This window comes from Musca autumnalis, unplaced genomic scaffold (assembly GCF_047663935.1).
Source record: "Musca autumnalis isolate F117 unplaced genomic scaffold, ASM4766393v1 scaffold_1, whole genome shotgun sequence".
Lineage (NCBI taxonomy): Eukaryota > Metazoa > Arthropoda > Insecta > Diptera > Muscidae > Musca > Musca autumnalis.
The window spans coordinates 218,983,714-219,008,267 of NW_027411644.1; the positions used below are offsets into that span (position 1 = coordinate 218,983,714).

The 24,554-nt window shown below is 36.1% G+C and overlaps 2 protein-coding genes across 2 annotated transcripts in view; one reads left to right on the top strand and one right to left on the bottom strand.

Moving 5' to 3' along the window:
* Positions 1-24,554, top strand: part of timeout (circadian regulator timeout) — a 669,268-nt gene that overhangs the window by 633,801 nt on the left and 10,913 nt on the right. The window lies entirely within an intron of this gene.
* Positions 1-24,554, bottom strand: part of LOC141389141 (uncharacterized) — a 269,444-nt gene that overhangs the window by 205,228 nt on the left and 39,662 nt on the right. Inside the window, exon 2 of the mRNA XM_073960206.1 lies at positions 6,691-6,717. The gene's annotated coding sequence lies outside the window, so the exon portion shown is untranslated. The remainder of the gene's footprint in view (positions 1-6,690; positions 6,718-24,554) is intronic.

Sequence of the window (24,554 nt, forward strand, 5' to 3'; positions counted from 1 at the left end):
TTTCAGTTGTCACCAAACAACTTCATCAGTTCCCTTTTTTCGCCGACTCTGTATCGATAAACAGGTCAATAAAGCCATCTAGCAAATTAAATAAAATGAGAAATTTGCTGTATGGCCCTAAAGCTGTTTACCCTACAATTTGAGTCGAACTAAAGAATTTCATATCCACCACTGTTTTTATGTCGTCTTTGCTTCGCAAAGAATACGAACATAGGAGTGTTGCTTCAATAAGCGGGGGTGAAAACAACAAGAAAGTTGTTTTTGCATTACGCATTGGTCAACAAGGCCGTGCTGATGCCTATTATTGCTGTTGGCGTTTTTTATTGTTGGACTGCAGAATTTTACATCTTTGTGTTTATTTAGGGAAGGGAACTGATGAAGTTGTTTGGTGACAACTGAAACTATAGTATTCCCTACCCTTCGCCCGCAACTAATCAATTTCATATCCACTTTAAAATATTTTGTTGTTATTCAAACAATTGAATTACAACAAAATATGGACTAAAGCTGAAATAAACACAAAGATGTAAAATTCTGCAGTCCAACAATAAAAAACGCCAACAACGATATAACATATTTTAAATTTATTTTTAACCGATACGTTCGCATGTTATACAAAAATAGCGTTAAAAAAATCAACAAAATATACTGCCTATGTCCCTGTATATTCTCTAGAATTTTTCAGGAAATTCGGTTCAGTTGTTTCGGAGATATAACATATATAAAAAGTGGGTGTGGTCCGGTCTTCAGGCCCTAAATAAGTACCTAGGGTCGGATATTCGACCACTGTTGCCTCGCACATTTATTTTCTAACCGATACCATCGTCAATTTTTCAAAAATATCGTTTTAGAAAAATATGACCTAGAGGTGGTTTCCCGCCCCCTCCGAAATTAAACAAAATATGCAGCCTACTTTCATCATGGGATATTACGGTAAATTCTCTGAAATTTTCATGATAATCGGTTCAGTTGTTTCGGAGATATAAAATATTTAAAAAGTGGGCGTGTTCGGGACTTTAGGCTCCAAATGAGTACCTATGGTCGGAGACACAACCACCATTGTCTCGCAAATTAATTTTCTAACCGATAAGTTCGTGAGTTTTGCAAAAATAGCGTTTTAAAAAAATAGGATCTAGAGGAGGTACCCCTCCGAAATTAAAAAATATATATTGCGCCTTTTTTGCAGGGGTCATCCCTGTACATTCTCTGAAATTTTGAAGAAAATCGGTTAAGTAGTTTTGGATTTATAACATATTTAAAAAAGTAGTGAGTCTTTAGGCCCCAAATGAGAACCTAGGGTCGGAGATACAAACATCATTGCCTCGCAAATTAATTTTATCGCCGATACTTCACCAATTTTGCTAAAACAGCGTTTTTTAAAAAATGGGCATAGGGGGGGTACCCGCCCCACCAAAGTTCAACAAAATGTATAGCCTATTTTCACCACGGGTCCTCCCTTATACATTCTCTGAAATTTTCAGGAAATTCGGTTCAATAGTTTTGGATATATAACATGTTTAAAAAGTGGGCGTGCTAAAATAGTGTTTTTAAAAAATCGGGCATTGATACGGTGACCAACCGTACTCTATTATAGAGGACAGTACTCTATTTTAGATGTCCGTACCCTATTTTTTCAACGTACTCTATTTGTCCTCTATTTTCATCATATGTACTCTATGTCCTCTATTTTTGATTTGTTTTGATTTGTATTCACATGTATACAAAGGTAATACAATGAAATCCGAGAAATCTAGCCAGACATTTAACCAAATATTGTCGCTGTTGAAATGAAATCAGTCGTTTCATACGCATCGCATAAGGATTATACAGCGATCGTATTTTTTGAAATTTCTTCCACCAATCGGTACGGTATCCATCGATAAGAAACCTTTTTTCGGCCAGGTTTTCATGTACTATGGAATGTAAGCCGGTGAAAGAAATGTCCAAGGATGCCTCTATCATGGCGATTTTTTCTGTCACAACGGCAGATTTTGGACCACCCTTACTACTTTCTTCGCTGAGCAAGCGTTCACCACGATTGAATACTTTAAACCAGTTTTTCACAGAGCTATGTCAGTAGTAATACGTAAAAATGTTTCGGTAAAGTAAATTGAGTTTTTGGGATAGAGCTCTACGTTTTGCATGGCCAATGAGGACGCCCCTTCCAGAATTAGCGGCAAGTGTCACAGACATAACCATCGTGTCACCTGGTCTGACAAATAATGTCGTTTCTCTTGGAAGTACCAAGTATACCGTAAAATATATTGATTGTTTGGTAGAGAGCGGGAAGGATAGAGATCCTCTACAATCAATTTCACAAAATTCAATTTACTTTACGGCAAACCTTTACCTGTCTACCAACGTTTCGGAGTCGAGCCATTTTTGTTTCGACTCCGACTCCGGAGTCGACTCCGAGAATAATTTCTAATAGCACTCAATATGAAAAAACACAAGTTTCCCACTTTTTCCTATATGTTGGCCTTTTTCTGAGGTATTCCTTGAAAAGAACATACACAACTACAAAACTTCTTTGCTTAAAACTTCTACGATTATAATAAAAATACAAGATCACTGAAATTTGAAACTCTGTGTAAGAGGTTCTGAAGTGTGCAGACTTTCGCTCGGGAATATGAAACTCTAATTCGATTGTCATGGAATTTTAAGTTTGCTTTAGAGTATTAATTGGACCAAAAAAGTTCTTAAAATTCATTTTTGATAAATGTAGAAAAAAATTGCCTCCCGGGGTTGGAGCCAAGTTATTTTTTTGACTCAGTCTCCGACAACAGCATAATTTCTCAACTCCAATTGAGACTACGTAATGCTATTGACTACTGACCATAGGATGTGGCTTCATCGCGTAGAAAATTGTGAAAAATGGTTGGGCGAAAATGTTCACAAGTAAATTCCATAGTTTTTATGCAAAATAATTCTTTAAGTCCTGTAAAAAACGCAATTCGTGGTACGTCCAACCGTATTGAGTAAGCTTATGCTAGAAAATGTTAAGCTTTTCAACGGAAATGGTAAATGACGCTTGGCATTGTTGTCTAGACCCGAAACTTATGTAGTAGCCCTCGTATGTGTACTCTATTTTCATCCCAAAATATTGGTCACCGTAGGCATTGAGGAAGTTGACCGCCCCTTTGAAATTCAACAAAATATATAACCTATTTTCACCAAGGGTCCCCCCTTATACATTCTCTGAAATTTTCAGGAAAATCGGTTCAGTAGTTTTGATTAAAAAAATAATAACTTGTTCGAAAGATATTATTCACCCCTTTAAAAGGAAGAAGGATTAATAGACATCCGTTGTGAAAAAAGAAGATATGCCCGTTTAAATTTGAAAATGTATGAAACCCATATTGTCACTACTTTTACCGCTATAAAAAAATAAAACGAAGTGGCCCAAACTTACTAAAGGCATTTTCGTTGTCCATGGATCCCAACACGAGAGAATTTTGCATCATAACGCTTGAATATTTTTCTGGTCAACTTTTGTAGCTCAGTGCCATTTATCGACATTTTCCGAAAAGTTTGCACCTTCTCAAGGCCAAAACTTAATCACAGTCTTGGCTACAATTTTTGTCTTTGTATTGGATCGAAAATCTCAATGGTTTGGCCGTTATATGCTAAAATGTCCAAAAAACGTAGATAAAAAACTTAAAGTCAAAATCGTTAGGCTCGATTTTCGCGGTAGTGGACTTTTTTGCTCAGTTCAATCCCAGGAATCAGAAACGCGAAGGGCTCATGCAGGTTTTTAAATCGCCCCGGCCAAATCACGGTGCTCTTGAAGCAGCTTTAAATGGAAGGTGCTTGCACCTGAAACTACAAAGTTCATAGATGAGAAAAATCAAAAAACAAAAAATTGCCGAGAAATTTTTAAATAAATCCCGATTCAAGTTGACATTTTTAGGGTTTTTTTTAGGTTTTCACGATTTTGCTTGGAAACCGCAAGTTCTATCGAAATGGGAGAAAAGAAAATATTGTTGCTATGAATATTCTCTACAAGATTGAACTTTATGATAAGTTCGTATGTTTTACCGTTGTTGAGATATGGAAGTTCAAATAGGGACAACGCATTGACTGTATCACTACCTTATAAACATACATTGTGCGCCTTAACTAACTTTAAGTGAAAACCGCTTACACCTGGGAAGTTTTTGCGGATTTTGAAACAGCAATGTTCATAGGTGAGAAAAATCCAAAACTAGAAAAAATCGCTGGAGGAATTTTTAAATAAACCGCGGTCAAAGTCCCCTTTTTTAGTTTTTTTAGGTTTTCAGGATTTCACGATGGAAACCGCAAGTCCTATCGAAATGGGACTGAAGAAAATGTTGTAGCAGTGAAAGTTCTGTACAAAATTAACCTGCTTAATATTTTCGTAGGTTTTACCGTTTTTGAGATATAGAAGTTCAGATCAATCATTCATATTTTTTTCTCAGGTCTTCAGGATTTTGCCTGGAAACCGCAAGTCCTATCGGAATGGAACTAAAGAAAATGTTGTAGCTGTGAAAATTCTCTGGCTTTCGTATCTTTTTCTTAGGGTGTACCGTTTTTGAGATATATAAGCTTAAGTTGGGAAATTTCAGTCATGGCATTGTTTTATAAGGAGACGATACAGTCAGTGCATTGTCCCAATTTGAACTTCTATATCTCAAAAACGGTAAAATCTACGAAAATACCATAAATGTTAATCTTGTAGAGAATTTTCGTAGCTACAACATTTTCTTTCGTCCCATTTCGATGTGACTTGCGGTTTCCAAGCAAAATCGTGAATACCTAAAAAATCCTTAAAAATGCAGACTTGAATCGCGATTTATTTAAAAAGCGCTCCGGCGATTTTTTTTTTAGTTTTTTTAATCTATGAACATTGTATTTTCAGAATCCGCAAAAACTTCCCAGGTGTAAGCACCATCCATTTTAAGTTGTTTGAAGAGCACCGTGATATTATACATGTATTATATAGTATGTAATATATATGATATATTATATTTTATATATTATTTATTTTATATTTATAAATTTTTCTCCAATAGAAAAAATCCTCCTAGGGACCTTTTTATAAACGAAATTTTCTAAATGTCTTTTTTCTATAGGCAGAAGACCTAATAACTGTTTTCTATTGACAAGCTTCTGAATAAACATAGTAGATCGTAAAAAAATTAACAAAAAATTGTATTTGCCCATTTTCAATATTCCAAATGTCAGTTTTTTAATATCGATAACATTTTATTCATATCTTCTTTGTTTGTTGCATATTCAAATATTTATTTATTTTCTCGTTATTGTAGGTTAACTTTCTTTACACTTCACTTCACATTTTTTTATTCGTACATATGCACAAATAATGAAATGAATATGTCCCTTTCGTCAGTGCATGCTACTAATACGTATCTCTTTATCAAAGTTGTTGCTGTTCTTCTTTGTATATTTTTTACGTGAGCATGCATTTGTACACCAGAATTATGGCCTCAAGTATTTCATGCATTATTTACATATGTATGTATATGAATACGTTTGTGAGCTGTTGGGTGTGCGTAGTACATAAATATGACAAAACTGGAATGTAAAACCTCTTCAAACATCAAAGGCATCCTTGTTGTTGTTATCCTTTTTGTGTTGCTTTTTTGACTGCACACACACACAGTGCATAAACAAAGTTACACTGCTTCTTGCTTCCATGCATTCCTCTATGCAAGCAACTAAAGTCGAGCGGTGTTGCTATTTTGTTGGTACTAACGTTTTTCTCTGTTGTTGCAGTCAGTTACTCAGTCAGTCAGCTGCTAGTCATTCAGTCTACTGTTGATTCGTTTGTTCATTTTCGCAGTGGTTTCAAAAGCTGCATGACCTAAAAGAGGATATGAATTTTTATAGATGTTGTGTTTTATGTGGAACACCACAATTCCTGAAGATGCAAGTACCTCTTTTGATCTCATCATGGGTAGTGGAGAACAGATGCATGAATTTGTTTGCATCCCAAAAATATTCTAATAATCAAATACATAGCTTTGATAAAATTTTGTGTGTACAGACACACATTTGTGTACACACAGTGATGTTCAATATTGAATTAAAATATTTCAAACTGCAGGGGCATAGTATGGCTGTCCTTCCAATTCCTTAATTGTGTTTAAGGCTGTTATACAGCAAATTGAATATGAAGTCCTCCACACAAATAACTTTGAAATTATTTTTTTAAATAATTTTGTATGTGATTTGTTTTATCAAATCACCTTATATGAAAGATTCTATGTAATCTTAAATAAAATATCATTAAAATATGATACATGTCAAATTGTATTAAAGTTATAATCGTATTAAAGTTATAATCGTATTAAATCCCTAATACAAATTGAAAATAAAATTCTAAACACTCTATGTTTCTTAGAGATATAATTTGATTTTTGGAATTTTTAAACATTTGATAGGAGCGAATAAAACCAAGACAACGATGTGGAGTTTGTATTTTGTAGTTTCCGGAAATACGTTCTGTGTTGAGGGAAACTTGGCGTATACTTTATAACAATACGTACACGTTATGGATATCTTCAAATTCAGTACAATATCTCATTTGCCTATTAAAGATTGCGTACAATTAAGAAATTTAATTGCTTTAAAATTATAAAAAGAACTGATGAAAAGTATGCTAAATTATATACTATATAATGTTGTTTATAAATCAGTTTAACTTACCTTATTATTTTAAACAAAATTCATCATCTGAAATTAAAAATATAAAGATTTCATTCAGGTAAAATATTTTTATTTATTTATTATTATTATTATTATTTTTTTTTTTTTTTTGAAAAATTGTCATTACTTATACTTTGTTACTTCAAAATTAGGAAACTTATAGAGAGTTTACGCACTGGCGAGTGAACTTGTTAACTACAAATCTGATATCATCATTTTACAGAAATAGTGATGGAATAGGGTCGAGTAAACGATTACGCCCTGTATAATAGCTCCGGTGAAAGGAAAATTGAGCTATGCGTGTTACACCTATGATAAATCGGAGACTTAAAAGATGAGAGAATTGTCACAATCCGTATAAAAGACATCAGTCTCATCTGTCCCCATGACCCGACCGAAGACCATGATGAGCAGACAGAGCAACCATAAGAACATAGAGCGCTGCTCAAAACATTTGTAACTCAGATGCCATATCACATTCAATCTATTTTTTGGGACATTTTGAGTTTTAAAATACATTTATTTTTGTTATTTGATTGTTTATTGACCCTATTTTCCGGATTTAAAAATGATTATTTAGTTATGAACATTATGTTACAAAAATGTGTAAAATATCGGAGCAACACCTGTTTTAGCGTGCTCAAAACATGTGCAACTCCGTGGTACGAATAACTATTAGTTAATTTTTGACGAGTTTTTTTTTTTTTTTGTATTGATTGGCATCAGATTGTTTTTGTTTTTAACAGAATAAGGTGTAAAAACCTTTCATGAGGACCAGATTTTATCCCACCTATGCACAGTGGATCCACTTGTATGGAGAAAGTGTCCAAAAATATTTAGAGTGTAAAAATCAAGCAGATGCGCCGGTTACAGCTTTGTGCTGCTACGAAGAGTGTTTTTAGAAACCACTAGCGTTACATTAATATGTTTTTAACAAGTGAGAAAAGGCTATAGTCGGTACGGGGCCGACTATGTGATACCCTACACCACTACCCCTGTGTATATTCGTTTTACTCGAAAACATTTCTTTTACGGAGATACGAAAGTTTTTACCTATCTGGCTTTTATACCAATTGACTTAAGGCGAACTGAACCAAAATATTTAATATTTAGTTTTATATTTGACTACTCTCGACAGCACTAACATCAATAGGCTTCTATCTCTGTGAGAAAATTTCGTTGTGATCCGATCAAAATTCCGACGTGTAGTGTGATTGCAGAAAAAGTGGAAAAAAGGGATGCATTACCGACTATTGCAATATCTCCTTTTATTTGACCACCTACACCAACCTAATTTGCATAATTTTAAAGATGGGATTTTCTACTTTCTTAGTCGGGCTTTGCTTTTATAAGGTCACCAACCAAAGGTGCAATATCCGTCATTATTATTAAAATCGCAAAGTTGGGTTCTATTAGCGACTATTGCGATATCTTCGTTGTGTGACCAACTACGACAACCTACGTTACATCGTTTCAAAGGTGATAATTTCTACTTTCATCGCCAAGTTTTGTTTTTTTTTTTTACCCCTTATAGACGCTGAGATTTTTGCTTTGGAGTAAAATGTAGACTTTTTCTCCAAATAACTTTTTTGTTCATTCCGATCCCTAATTATTATCCGACCATCACCAAAATCAATAGGCTTCTTCCCCTCCGGGACCCCCATAAACACCCAAAATTTCGTGACGATCCGATAAAAAATGCGACCTGTAGTGTGATTTCCAAAAAAAATGGAAAAATGGGATGTATTACCAACTGTTGCGATATGTCCGTTAGTTGGTCACCTACGCCGACTTGGTTGCATCATTGTAAAGATGGGATCTTCTACTTTTATAGTCAGGCTTTGCTTTTGGAAGCTCCCCAACCAAAGCTGTGATATTCGTCATTATTATTAAAATCGCAAGAATAATTTTTTTTTTATTTGCGACTATTGTAATATCTTCGTTGTTTGTTCACCTACGAGAACTTACTTTACATCATATGAAAGGTGATACTTTGTACTTTCATTATCAGGTTTTGGTTTTGGTATATCCCATATACATAGAAGCTGAGATATTCGCTTTGGAAAAACGTTGTCTTTTAATCCAAATAACGTTGTCTTTTAATCTAAACATTACGACCCCTAAATATTATCCGATTAACACCAAAATCAATAGGCATCTTCATCTGTTAGGCCCCCATTAACCTTAAAAGTTTCGTGACGATCCGATCAATATTGCGACCTGTAGCGTGATTTCCAAAAAAATGGAAAAATGGGATGTATTACCGACTAATGTAATATCTTCGTTGTTTGATCACCTAAGAGAACTTACTTTATATCGTTAGAAAGTTGATATTTTCTACTTTTATTAGCAGGTCTTGCTTTTGGTATACCCCATATAGAAGCTGAGATATTCGCTTTGGAAAAAACGTTGTCTTTTTATTTTATCTTTTGTCCATTCCGACCCCTGAATATTATCCGACCATCGCCAAAATCAATAGGCTTCTTCCCCTCCGGGATCCTCATCAACACTCAAAATGTCGTGACGATCCGATCAAAACTGCGACCTGTAGCGTTATTACAAAGTTTAGATGGACAGACGGACGGACTGACGGACGAACACACATAGCCAGACCGACTCAGCTCGTCGAGTCATTCATTTTGGTATATATAAGTATGGGTCTACGACCATTAGTTCGCTGCGTTACAAACTTTTTGGGCAAAACCAACTTATAATACCCTCCCCACATAGTTGCGTAGGGTATAAAAAGGTCCATGTCATAGCTGTCAGAGTTGCAAGATGTTGTACCAAAATATTGACATAATTTTTTTATTTTTGGTCAATGGGTGGATCCACTGTGCTATGTTTACTATTGACAGACATGAATGCCGAAAACAAGACATGTCTAATTTTTTAAGAATAACATAAATTATGACCAGAAATTTATATCGAAGCTTTGCTAAACTGGTAATTTTTGAAAATTATGGATCCAACGAAGTCCAAAAATAAACATAGGAACAGCACAATATCTGAAACAGGGCTGGATACCGCGTAAAAGGAACTAAAATCGCCATTAGACGGGAAGGAGGTGTAAGAACAACAACACAAATTACACGAATTATTAAGCAGATCTCTCAGAAGTCATCAACAGATGTTAAATAAAGACTTGCCACCGATAAATCTATACAAATCCCTCCCAAACATATCAAGGATACCGGCATACCAAAATAGGCAAATTTTTGGAAAACGGTAATTTCCAGGAAAACGGAATTTTTTATAAAATTTTTGCAAAAAAATGTGTTGTATGGTTTTTGTAGTAGTGAAGCTGAGTACTCCACATCGATTTAAATCAATATTTTAGTTATATGACTTGAAAAAATGTTCTTAATCACCAGGTCAAAATGTAATAGAATTTGTCCCCTTATACAGGATAAGTTGACCCAAAAAACCAGTAATTTTTCGCAAGTATGTTTAAGTTCTTATCGGACCCGATCAGCTTAAGTAATTTAAATTTATATAGGAAGTTCCGGGATTCTAATCTAATCTAGACTATTAAATATCTAATAAAACCTGGGTATTTAACAATTATCCTTAGAGCACAGGATTCCGAAGGATATATTAATTTATTTAGTTAATTGGTTATTCTTAATGACATACACAAGGCCATGTGGATGTCCCCAGAGGGAAGAACTTGAAACCACAAAATAGGCTGATGAAATTCGTTCAGTGTGTTAGATGTCCTATTGATTTGAGGAGCGAACATTGATTGATGCAAACATAACAGATAACCCACCACGCTAAACTTACCCACATGCTGGAAGACGACACTTCTTGTCCTGGTCATGTAAAAGGGGAGTGGCAAAAAATTGCCCACAAACAAAATAACAAAAAAATATATTTTTTTTTCTATTTTTCTATGGCGCAGATACCAATCCGTTCAAAATTCATCATTTAACTAACATTTCATATACCGCACCTTGGAACTATAATAGATAATATAATTGTACCACAAACATCCCAGAGGGGACAAGGAAGACTTCCCTCATATCAGTTAGTGCACCCCGATTAATATTAGCTCAATGATATGGGACCTACTTTTTATTGTCGAGTCCGAACGAAGGATATGGGGCCAACATTACACTTAACGGTATTTTGCCACCGTTGCAAATTCGATGTTACCTGGCCTGGGAAACAAACCCGGGCATATAGTGTGTAAGGTGGTTGTGGGAAAGTCCAAAAAACCCTTTAATTTATAACGACACTTTTATTTATTTTTTAGTTTTAATTTTCATGAGAATAATGTTGTTATTAATGAAGGGTTAATTAAGAAAAAACTCAAAATTTATATAAAATTTCAAAATGTTCGAATGTTGTTTTAATATTTTAACACAAAGAATTTATTCGTGGACAAAATTTGGCATTGTTGGCCAAAGAGTAAGGCAAGCCAAGATTACAGTTTCGATTGTCGCTACACAATCTCATCGGTTCTCTTGCCTGTGCTGTCGTTGCTAGTTTTAACATTTTTCGCATGTTGGACTTTTAAGGCAAATTCCACAGAAACCACTGAACTGATTTTGTTGAAATTTTAGTTAAAGGAAAGCCTATGCTGTTATCTGTCAACGAAAAAGATATTAAAACATCTCAAACCATCACAATAGTAACGTATTATGGCCAGGAAAAACAGTTCTGAATCACTGTGCAATGTTATTGTTACCCTACCATGTCATACGTTCTTTAAATCAAACTAAGTTATTGCACAGGAATTATCGTTTACGCGTTGACTAGGAAGACAAAAAGTAAGGAACCATACTTTCGGCCTATCTTAAAATGTTCAGAGATGACAAAAGGGTAATAAAAGCATTGTTATAATTCGTGGCAAAGCAAAGATCATTCACATAATTCCTAACTTTGTCCGTGCTCCGGCCAGAGAGAATGAAGAATATGCCAAAATGTGTTCTGTGCGCACTAGACTGGTGTTAACTCAAAGCGATAAAATGGATGTCGGATTTTTTTATGCGGCACCACCCTAAAGTGTTTAGTTTTGTTAGATTTTAAGATTGCCAATGTTTGAGTACAATCGGAATATGTTGACACGTGCCACTGGGGCCTCAAAGTTCCCATAGTAATTTGTATGGAGCCAAAGTCGAATTTTCACGAAATCGCTCTGTAGACCACATTTATTGTCTAATAGATGAAATAATTTTACAAGTTCATTTATGTGGCTAAATAAGTAATCCTACAACAAATTTTGAAAATTACAACACATATTATACATCACCATGAACTAATAGCATTTAAAGAAATTTTAGAGTAATATTGCTAATTAATGTCTAAATAATATTCTAATATTACCATAATCATCCACGTCTGATTATTGTCAACAGACATTATTGAAAACTTTAATTAATTAGTTCAATCCGTATTTTACCCAATTTCCTTGCCAATTTATTCCATTCATACATTATCACACTTGAGAAATTTTGCAATCCAAATGTCCATATACATATGTATGTATGTATGTGGTTCTTAATTTCTTCATATGACTACTTTATATAAGCACAGGATTGTTATACTTTTCGCAAAATGCATATCAGAAAATGCACTTTATTTAAAAATGCAATTTTTTGAAGCATGTTTATCACTCTCTCTCCCTCTCCCTCCTCGTGTGTGTGTTTTGCGGACTTTTGTTTGCTTTCTTCTTCGTAAATCAGATTTCAACAAACAAGAAAATTTAATTATAAAAAGCTTTTAAATGGAATTATGACATGATAAACCTGACCCAAATACTCGTACATGTGGAACAACTACTGCTGCTGTTGCTGGCCTGGTGGTGGAGCAGGCCACCACCAGTGTCTGAGTGACATGTGTGTTAGCATAATTTATTTTCGTCTCAACTTTCAAAACCATAGCACAGCCACCATCATCACTAAAACACTATCTGGGACACAATTTAAATAACCAAAACAATGTAGTTTGGCTTTTTTCCTCCTCTATCTATCTATAGAATTTGTTAGATGTCAATATTGTGTATGAGGAGCTGGAAACTGGTTCAGTGGTATAAAATTTTTTTTCAAACTTCATTAAAATAATGGCAGCTAGAAAATATATAATTCATTATCTTTAAAATTGGCAAACATTTTTTGAGAACATTTTTTATTTAAAAAAACAAGTGGGCAAAGGATATATTCGGAATGAGGCCGATTATGTGATACCCTACACCACTATCCCTGTGCATAAGCTTTTCACTGGTAAACATTTCTTTTTGGGAGATCCAAAATTTTCACCTAGCTGCCTTTTATACTAAATGACTTAAGGCGCAAAATAATTCAAATTTAATTTTATATTTGACTACTCTCGGCATCTACTTGGTACTGATTGAAAGCTTTGCTGGTCTTCTTGATTAGCACTTTACATGTCTTTAATACACTAAATAGAAGCAGAGTTATTTGTCATTAAAGTAAAAACTTCAAAATATGACATTTGGGATAGCTTAGCGCCTTTTGCAATATTTTTGATATTTTACCATAAATACCACATTTTGTATAATTTAAAGCTGAGATGAAATAGTTTCATTATCAAACTAGCTCCTTGGAATATGTACAACAGAAGCAGAAATATCTGACATGGAATAAAACACAAAGACATAATACCCCGTACATGAGTGTGGTGTAGGATATACAAATGGGAAAGTGGAGTGCGCCAACCTATTTGGTATCTAATAAAGGTGATATTTTTCCCATCTATTGACGGGCTTTCCTTGTGGAATACGACTACTAAAAGGGGAGATATTCGCATAAAAATAAAATTTTGCATTTTTGCCCACATAGGTTTTTTGCCCATTCCGACTCTTGAATATTATCCGACCATCCCCAAATTCAAAACTCTTCCTCTCTGGTAGCCTATTAACCACCAAAATTTCTGTATGATCCTATCGAAATTGCTACCTGTAGCGTTGTTCGACCACCAACGCCAACGTACTTTGCATCATGGTAAAGACGGGATTTTCTACTTTCATAGTCAGGATTTGCTTTTGGAAGGCCCCCAACCAAAGCTGTGATGTTCGTTATTATACCCTCAGCATTTATGCTAACGAGGGTATATACTCGTTCATACGGGCAAAATGTGCCTCATCGAAATAATAGTTTTAGACCCCAAGTATGTTTGGACGAAATGTGTTTCAGACAATTTGGAGTTGATTTAGCCATGTCCGTCCGTCTGTTTGGCTGGGTAAGCGCACGATAACTCTCAAACGGGTTATCCGATTTGGTCCAAAATTTGGCTTTCGTAATATTTTGTCCAAACTTAGTTTAAGTTCGAAGATGGGTTATATCGGTCTACTCCCTCCGGTACCTCCCCAACAACAGTTCGAAAATATTCGGATAATGTGTGCGCACGATAGCTCATTAAGGGAGTAACCGATTTAGTCCATACTTTGCACATCTACAGGACTTAGATGAGGTTCCAATATGGACTTAATCGGTCCACTCCTTCGGGTACCTCCGACACAAAATTTCGAGAAAGTTCAGTTTAGGACCTGCTCTCGAATCGCTTTCATTATTGTTGTAACAACTTATATTCACTGCCCCCATAAGACGTTACAAGTTTCGTCATGGGCATGTCCATGTGAGAGAAAATAGCCTGAAATGTGCAAAAAAAAACCTTTTGACACCGTGTGTAGTGGTTGCAACGCAAGATAACTCTCGCACGTATCTGCCGATTCGGTCCGAAAATGGAATTCGTAATATTTTGTGCAAACTTAGTTTAAGTTCGAAGAAAAGGCATATCGGTCCACTCCTTCAGGTACCTCCTCCACAAAAGTTCAAAAATGTTCGGAAAAACTGTGCGCACATTAACTATTGAAGGGAGTGACCAATTTGATCCATACTTTACACACCTAATATATAAATAGATCAGGTTCTAATATGGACTGTATTTGTCCACTCCTTCGGGTACCACCCACACAAAATTTCGAAAAAGTTCACTTTAAGGGCTGCTCTCGAATCATTTTGGATTTTAGAAGCATTGTGGCGTTTTTTTATTATTGGGATAGCGTTTGCAATTTTTTTTTTTTTCAAAATAGTCTGGCTTAATCCCATTGTTGTTGTTTTAATATTTTAAAACAACTATTTTATTAGTGGAAAAGATTTGGCATTGTTCGCCAAAGGTTAAGGCAGGGAATACTATAGTTTCGATCCACGCCACTGGATCTCATCAGTACCCTTGTTTCTTGTTTGTGGATATTCTCCACCGAAGTTATTTTTCAATAACTTCTTCAACAAGAAACTTTTTATACCCAAACATCAATCGTCAGCTCGAAGTATAAATGTAAGCAAAGAAAAAAGTTCAATGAGAAACAATTTGCACTCGCTGCCTCAAGAAAAGTTTTCTTCAGGGCCAAGTCCATACCTCTTGAGAAAACAGCCCGAAAGGTGTAAAAACCCCTGGATATCGTAATATTTCTTTAAATATTAAATGAAATTCGAAGGTTGTGCTTATAGGTCCACTCCTTCCCGTACCTACCCCACAAAAGTAAGAAAATATTAGCTAGACTATTATGCGCGATATCTTATAAACGTAGCAACCGATTTGGTCCAAACTTAATTTATATTCAAATGTTTAAAATTTTTGTGTGGTTTATGGTCTATTCGAGGATTCTTTGGAAATTTTTACCGGAGATTTTCCTAGTGACCCTGTTTACAAAAATATTGAAAACCCCAAAATGAAAGCATAAGTTTTTTGGGAAAGAAGTTTATCAATCCACACAGGCTGAGGGTATATCTCTGTCGACTGATACTTTTTTACTTGCTATAATTAAAATCGCAAAAATAAAAAGTTTGGTTTTATTTGAAACTATTGTGATATCTTCGTTGTTTGACCAACTACGATAACCTTCATCGTTAGAAAGGTGATATTTTCTACTTAAATTGTCTCTTATAGTAGCTGAGATATTCGTTTTGGACAAAAAAAAATGTTGACTTTTTCTCCAAATAAGTTTTTGGCCCATTCCGACCCCTAAGTATTATTCGTCTCAGCTCGTCGAGACATTCATTTTGGTATATAAAAGACTGGGTCTACGACCATTATTTCAACGCGTTAAAAACTTTTTGGCCAAAACCAACGTATAATACCCTCCCTCCATAGTGCACTATAGGTCAAACGGGCCATTTTATTGGCCAAAAGTCTTAATGTTGAAACAAGTATTCGGTTTAAGTTAATATAGCGTTTTTAGAATCATGGAGAAAAATGAAACAACGTGGGCCAAAAAATTAACCCTTTATGGACCAAATACACAACTGGTACCTTAACCCTTTGGGGGCAAAAACTGGAAGGTCTGTTATTTGTCTACAGAATTGAAGGCATCGACATCCGATAAGTTCAGAAGCTTTTTTGGAGTGTTTCGTTTTAGTTTTAATGTGAATATGCCTTAAAATTATTACCTTGAAATCCCACAATATGATGTGACATATTTTGACTATAACTGTGTATATTTATAAAAGATTTTTAAATAATTTGACTTTAGAACACAGTAGAATGCTGTAGACTCCAATTTGGTTAACATTATTTGGTAAGAGGTTTAACCCTGACTTCAAAAAAGTCAATATTATGGAAAATATGGTAACCTAAAAAAAGTTGTATAATTCTTGTCGAGCAAATTTACGCAAAATCACATAAAATTTTCTGCATTCGGCACGAGTTAATTAACCAATTTCAATTTTCACTTTCATTGCCGAACGTTGCCGAGACTTTAAATCCGTACATAACCTCAAAATGTTCTACTTTCTTCGAAAATTCAAAGTTAACACCATTTTAATAACTAGTTATGCACATAAATTATGATATGAGGGCATTTTTGATAAATATATATCGAATACTTTCTAACCAAATCGTTACTTACGCTAATATTGTGATTTTGTTTCACCCTGAACGTATGCAAGTAAACATATTTCGTTAACAAGTTTTTAAAGATATTTGGATAATACATATTTGGCAGCCTGCCATGTAACGGTATAATTTCTCATACAAAAACAAAATTTATTTTTATTATATTTGAAGTGTTTTTTTACAAGAAAGTAACACAAAATAAGTGAAAATACAAAGTGCGAAATCTGACTTTTGGCCAGTAAAATGGGCTGTTTGACCTATAGTGTAGTGTTGTTGGTTATAATTAAGTTATTATTGAGTTTAGGTGTCACCGTGGTGCAATGGTATGTACACCCGTCTTGCACGCAGAAGGTCGTGAGTTCGATTCCCCAGCTGGGCAACATCAAATTTTCAACGGTGGCAAAATACTCCTCAGTAATGTTGACGACATTTCCTGAGTATTTCAGCCATGTACAACTCCTCTACAAGCGGTGTCTTAGGGCACGCCGTTCGGACTCGGCGATAAACTGTAGGTCCCATATCATTGAGTGCACTCATTGATATGATAGAAGTCTCCCTTGTCCCGCCTGGGAGTGCACGCCGATTCATATTGGCTCAATGATATGGGACCTACTTTTTATTGCCGAGTCCGAACGGCGTGTCTTACAACACCACTTGTAGAGAAGTTTTTCATGGCTTAAATACTCAGGTAATGTTGCCACCGTTGAAAATTTGATGTTGCTTGGCCTGGGATTCGAACCGCAGACCTTCTGAGTGCAAGGCGGACATGCTAACCATTGCACCACGGTGGCCCCCCTATTTCAAAATAAATACAATCACAATTTTCTTACTCCGTAAGAGTAATTTTCTTACTCATTCCTTGTCGCAATTAAAAGGAAACTATAAAAAACATAATTGTGTTATCACGAAAAATTATAAAACGTTTACATCTAAAACTATATATCTCAGCGCATTCTGATAATTACAAAAGCAATTTAAAGCTAATTAGTTGTATTATTGTTACTGACAACGACGGCACACACACTAACATACATAGAAACGAACTCAGGACTCATACATATGTGTCAAACAACTCAGTACAATGAAATCGACACCCCCAAGTACATCCCCCCCAACATGCCATAATTATAACTACCTAAACAACTAAACTAACCATTACTCCTCTACTTTTATTGCCATCACTTTACCGAGGGTTATGAAATAATAAGCATCACATTAGAAGTTTTCCATTCCCTTCTAAAACATAAAATAAAATGATGACAATAAAATTCCCGAGAAACTATACCACGAAAACTAACAAGAGAGCATGAGTCTGCATCTGCCTGTTGTACTATTCACTCGCCCCAGCAGCAGAACTATGCCAAATGAATGTTTGGCAAAGACAGCTATTTGATGGCTTGAAGGTGGCGGTAAAAATACCATAGCCACCCTGCCTCACCGCCGTTACCAAGCAATATCAGCCACAACTAAATTTTTTAATTAGACTTAATTACGTAGAACACAGACATAAGTACAATTGAGACAAACTCTTATTTCGCCATTACACCAGGAACGAACTACACGGAGTCATAGGTACAGAGGTACAGAGAAAACATATTGTGTTACACTTCCCCCCTTTTGTAAAATGTAACCAGCCGAACAGTACTCACAACTATGAACATAAAACCTGCAAAAATACTTATTATTTCTACTCGATTTAAGATAAATTGACATGAAACATTTTCAAATGGAACGACCGAGCGACACACAAATTCAAGGCCTTTGCAGTAATGTAGGTTAATGTGGTTAATTGTAACATGAACTCCATTATGAAAGGTGGTGGAATGGAGAGGAGGAAAGAGATGGGGGAAAATATTTTCTGATATGGCATAACATTAAGATGTAGTGAACTTTAAATTAATATACTTTAGAAACGAAGTAAAAGAAGTTTTTGTCATTTAAAATTGGTATAAAATAAATAAACAATTGAAAGCCTTTGGCAACATACATCTGCTGCTACTAAATAATAGGTTACTACGTCTAAGACAAATATTATTATTTTCCAAAATTGCTTAAAGAAATATTTATTTGTAGCTGTGGTAGCAAACTTATGCAAAATATCAGAATATTTATTCAAAAGGTGTAATTAGACTATGAACCGGTATGCCCTCTTTGGAACCCCTAGGAACCCCTCACAACTTTAGACACATTTGTAATAATTATTAAAAATTATCGAGTACGCAGAGACACTTATTAGGTTGTTGTTGTAACAGTGTTTATTATGTTTGTATGTTCGTTCATCTGTTCAATCTGGCTCGGGGTCTATCTCCAATTCCAGGAAAGTGGCTGCTTCGATGGGATATAGCTCAGATCCACTGCAGTTGGATGAGTAGGTTTGGCGGGGCAGTTGAAAAGGTGCATTGTGTTGTGCGGGCCTTTGCCACATACTGGGCAAATGTCTTGCACGGCGCGGTCGATTTCCGCCCAATAAGAATTTAGGCGACTGCAATATCCCGAGCGTAGTTGAGCCAAAACTAATCTAGTTTGTCGTGGCAGCTGACGCTCCTCAGCTGCAAAAGATGGGGGATGTATTTCAAGGACTTTATCACACTTTATTTGCTTATGGCCTTAGCAACTGCATCCGTGTGAATAATATTTAAACCTGCTTAATATGTCTCTCCTATATTTTTGGACCTCCGTCTCTAGAGCATGAATATGCTTCCTGATATGCCTGAATGTGTCGGGCCTAGCCAGCAGATGGTGATTGGGATGGCGCTCACGGTAACACCCAAACAAGTACTGCAACGAAAGCATCTCATTGTGTTGCTTTACAGGAAGAATATTTGCTTCCTCATGTAGATGGTCCACTGAAGACTTGAGAAGGCACCCTGTTGCTGTTCTCAGGGCGGCATTCTGGCAGGTTTGAATCTTTTTCCAATTCATATCACATAATCCCGGGGACCAAACTGGCGCCGCATAGCTTACCACAGACCGACCAATCGCGTTATATGTGGTCAACAAAATTTCTTTATCTGCACCCCAAGCGGTAGCGGCTAGGGACTTGAAGACCTTGTTCCTTCTTTTCAGTTTGTCGTGGCGTCAGCTGTGGCGTGCGCGCACGACTTGAAAATAGTGTCGAATTTTGGGGCAGTTTGTGGTCGGAATTCTGCTACCGTCGACCATGCCATTCAATTCTCTTCCAAACTGCGCTGTCCATGTTGTGAACAGAGTGGCTTTTGATTTTTTGGCGGAAATCTGCATATTTTTCGAATGGAAAAAAGTGGTAAGATCGGTTAAATAGTTGTTCAGTCTCTTACAGATGTCATCAGGATAGGTACCTGACGCCAGGATCGTGCAATCATCCGCATACGTCACGATCTCGATGCCGGCTGGACGGGGCGGAATACAGGAGAGGTAGAGGTTAAACAGTTCCGGAGATATCACCCCACCTTGGGGAACTCCCTGTTTCACTCTACGGAGTTTGGACTTCTTGTTCCTGAATACCACGTACGACGGGCGTCCACACATATAATTGACTATCCAACGTTTCAAGCTTGGACGGAGGGTTGTCTTATCAAACGCCCGACTGTATCAAAGGCGTTTGATAAGTCAAGCGCCACCATCACTGTTCTATCGCACGGCCGTCTCTGGTTGAGCCCTTGGCAAATATTTGTGGTAATGGCGTGCAGCGCAGTTGTCGTGCTGTGCTGCTGACGGAATCCCTGCTGAAGATCGGCAACTTGATAGCTATTTCTGATAGGCCTCAAGGGTCTTTGCTACGGGCGACAAAAGCGAAATCGGCCTGTACAATTCACTTTTGCTGGGACCACCCTGCCCATTTTCCAGACTTCGGGAAAAATGAGGGTGGATAGCGACAAGTTGAGAACTTTAGTGAGATACTCCACTCCCGGCTCATCCATCTGCTTCAGCATTACCATGGAGATTCCATCAGGGCCCAACGCTTTGGATGATTTAGCGTTCTTGATGGCATGGACAACATCATCCATTGTAAACTGTGGTTGTTCCTTCTCGGCAGGAAGAGATCTGATGCGACGTAATACTCTTCTCTTCGCCCTGTCAATCTCGTAGTGCCCGACAAACTGTCGATTGAAATAACTTGCGCACCTCTTCGGGTCAGTCAACGTACCGTAACCGTTGCCCACAATTCACCTATACCGGCTCCAATGTTGCAACTCTTCAGATGATTTAACCACCTGTTCCGCTTATGCCGGCCGACCAGCCTGTTAACTTACAGTGTTAGCTCCCTGACTCTGGGGTCATTGGGGTTTGTTCGACGAAGCTCATCACGCTCTGCACGCGGCTGCAGCAGTGATGATGTCTCGGAACGTCCGTTCCGCTACCCGAACATCAGAAGGATTGGGCAGTTCTCTGAAGCGGTGATTGGTGAACTCTCTTAAACCCTGCCAATCAGCTTTCTTATGATTGACGAATGTGCGGCGTTCAGATGTAATGAAATCGGGTGGTCTGCGAAGGAAGACAATTATTGGGAGATGGTCTGATCCAAGGGAAATGACGGGTTGCCAAGTAACGTCATTTGTCAGACCAGGTGACACGATGGTTATGTCTGGCGAGCTGTGACACTTTCCTCTAATTCTCGTTTGGGCGTCCTCATTGACCGATCAAAACGTAGAGCTGTCAATCTGCTCAGCCAGCGTTGTACCTCTCTGGTCGTTTCCGAGGGCCGAATTCCACATCTCATGATGCGCATTAAAGTCCCCCAGGACCAGACGATTATGACCTTCCAAAAGCGGGCTAATGTTAGGTACGTAATCTGAGATACAGCTATTTCTCGGCGGGATGTATACATTCAGCAACTCTATCTCGGCAGTTCCACACCTGACTGCTACCCCCATATATTCCATGTACGGGTTATTAGAGACTGGCTCAAGCGAGATAGGTCTGTATTGGAGAGACTGGTGTAATATCACGTAAAAAGAAACAGCTATTATTTATCGAGAAAATAATTATGACAGCTCAAAATACAAAATTAAAAAAAATATATGTAACATCTTTGACAGCCCGGTATGTGATCACGAAGCGTTGTCAGGATGATATGTTTTTCTTATTAAGTGGTCCAAAGTGTCAAGAACCTAATCACGTTATTACTTTATTCAAATATATGACTTGAAAAAATATACTTTTGCCTCAGAAACCTGCCATTGGGCCTATAGTCCGCCGGTATGAACACGGCATTAGGAAATTCCATTTGAAGTTTGGAATTGAAATATGATTGCTGTCCCGTATTTAACGGTAGGTAAAGTGTTTGTTGTTGTCTTTGTTAATTTTTCCTTGTCAACCCCAATCTTTCCTTTTAACAATATACCATGTATGTACCTTGAAAATTATTTTTATTAATATGGATTATTAACATCATTATTATTATTATTCTAACCAGTTGCCTCTGTGTTTTAGTGCCAGTAAAGTTACCTTTACATAGACTTTTGCCATAGGGGGCGGATTTTGTTTTTGTGTCTTAAGGTATCATGACATCGTATACGGTTCATGAAACCTTTAATAAATGTCTAATTAAGCCTTTAAGACATACATATACTTAAATATAATTATGTGCGTAAATATAACTGGCATAAAAATGTATACATTAGGGTTATGACATTTCGGCATTTTTTCTCAAACATGATTTCCTGTAGCACAGATGAATGAACTTTTGCCTATGAAAAAAAGTCCGCGCACAAATCGATTTAAAAAATTTTTTTTGGAAAAAAATTATGAATTTAAAAAAAATCTCAAAAATTATTTCCTGTTGCACGAATATAAATTTAAGCTAAAAGAACGTTTATTCCATTCAAATAATGAAAAAGGTCACGTACAAACCACTTTGAAAACATTTTGAGTTTTTTTTAATTATATCATTGAAAACAAGCGTTTACACAATTTTTATGATTCTCAGAAATAAAGAAAAATTAGTGGCACTAAAGTTTATTTTCAATTATATACCTGTAAATTGCCCATAATTCTTATAAATTCAAATTTTAAAATTATTTTGTGCGTAAGATTTTTTCATCGAATCACCTCATAATTAAGATTTTATGTAATCTTATGTAGAAACTCATCATGCTATGATACAGGGATATGAGGTTGTAAAAAAGGCATAACCCAAATATACATCCATTACCAAGCATTGGTTATTACAAGGCATCTACTTGATTTAACGAACAATGATGAAAATGATTATTAGATTAATGTGTATCGTATAATTTAGCATATATTAAATTGTTTTAATTTTGATATTTTAACATATTTTCTATGGAAAAATTAAATAAGTCATTTATACTGTGAGCTAAAATAGTCGCAGGTATTACAAATACTTTCATAATACATAACTAAAGAAGGGGTTGCTGGTGTATCAATACCACAAAATATGTGTTATGTGAACATATTGTTATATGTATTGCAGTTTATGTTGTGTAAATACCGTACACGAAACCATGAAAGGTATTTAACTCTCAGGGAGGAAATCCGCAACGCCGATAGAATTACACTGTGCAACATTTTTAAGGTGATCTTGTGCAAACAATTCGAACTGAAGATTTTTTGAAAGTACATACCCAAACGACAAGGAACCCTAGTTGGGTTTTGTTGTGTCAGATCCAGCTCGGATTTTATGGCCCCATCTAAACATGGTTAAATATTGAGTTTTTAAAGAAATTCGGGGCTATATCTCTAAAACCAATGCGAATCTTCTTCTGGTCTCTGAAGCAAATTTGTAGATAAGGACAAGAATAAAATATTTGGAGAAATAATTAACTCGAAAAACTACATTTATTGCCTCAAATTTCAAATTATATGCAAAAATTCCACAATTTTTATACATTTCGCACCGTATCTCCAAAACCGTTAATTTTTTCTGAATATTTTCTTATGGAAAAATATTCCCTGGAATGTAATACACAACTCTTTAGAACATGTCATTGCTGTAAAATGGCTCTATCACGTTGTTTTTAGTATATTTTTCAACGACCATTTAATAAATAAGTCAATAATGTGGTGAAATCCGAAATGCGAGAGAAAACTGTTGGTGTGAACTGTGTTTGAAATACGTGTTGTAAAATATATGATGCAAAATACCGCTGAAACAACATGAAGTAAGCATTTTAGAGTTTCAGAATGTTCCAAAGAATTGTTGAGAACTTTATTTGGAAGATTTTTGCAAAAGGTTACTTGGTTCAACTCCCAATAGTTTAGCCGATACTGACCAGAATTTCAGCAATTATGTAAAATTTTCTATATTTTATCGATTTTGATGCCCTAAATGAAGTTTTTCTTGTATGGTGTGTTCAACAGATAAGTTCTACTAGTTTAGGGCTACGATATTGCTAAAGACAGCAAGGCCAAATTCCTATTCGATTCTGAGATAAAGACCTGATAAATACAAAAAAGTGTAGTTTTAGCCCGGTTTAGATGAGACCATAAAATCCGAACTGGATCTGATAGAACAAAACCCAACTAGGGTTTTTGTAGTCTAAATATGTACTTTCAAAAAATGCATACTAGAAGTTGTTTGCATTTTCAGTGTTGCATAGTGTTATTCAAAATGCGATTGCGGAATACGAGTCAGTTCAATGGGTGAGATTCCTCAGTGAAAACCAGGTGAACGATGGGTAAGGCAGCTGCGGGTATCAAACGCTATGCCAAAATCTCGGATTTCATCGACAACGATGGCAGCACGGCAGTCATGTTTAGCGATAAGGCTTATATGTTAGCGGATATTGTCCAAGGACAAGCCGATGTATCGTTAACATCTACTATCAGTAATACTGTCAGAAGTCATGTACCGATGTTTAATGATTCGTCCCACTGGTGACATTTTCAGGAAACATTTCTGCTGATGGATCCGTAATAAGTAAGGATAATATATGGCAACGAAACAAATTCCTTGAAGCTCCCATTATTGGGGCAGTATTAAAAAGAAGATCAAATGGCAAGGACCTGATGGAATTCGTGACGTCGTGTTAGGGAGGACTGATGGTGCCGCTTTTAAACAT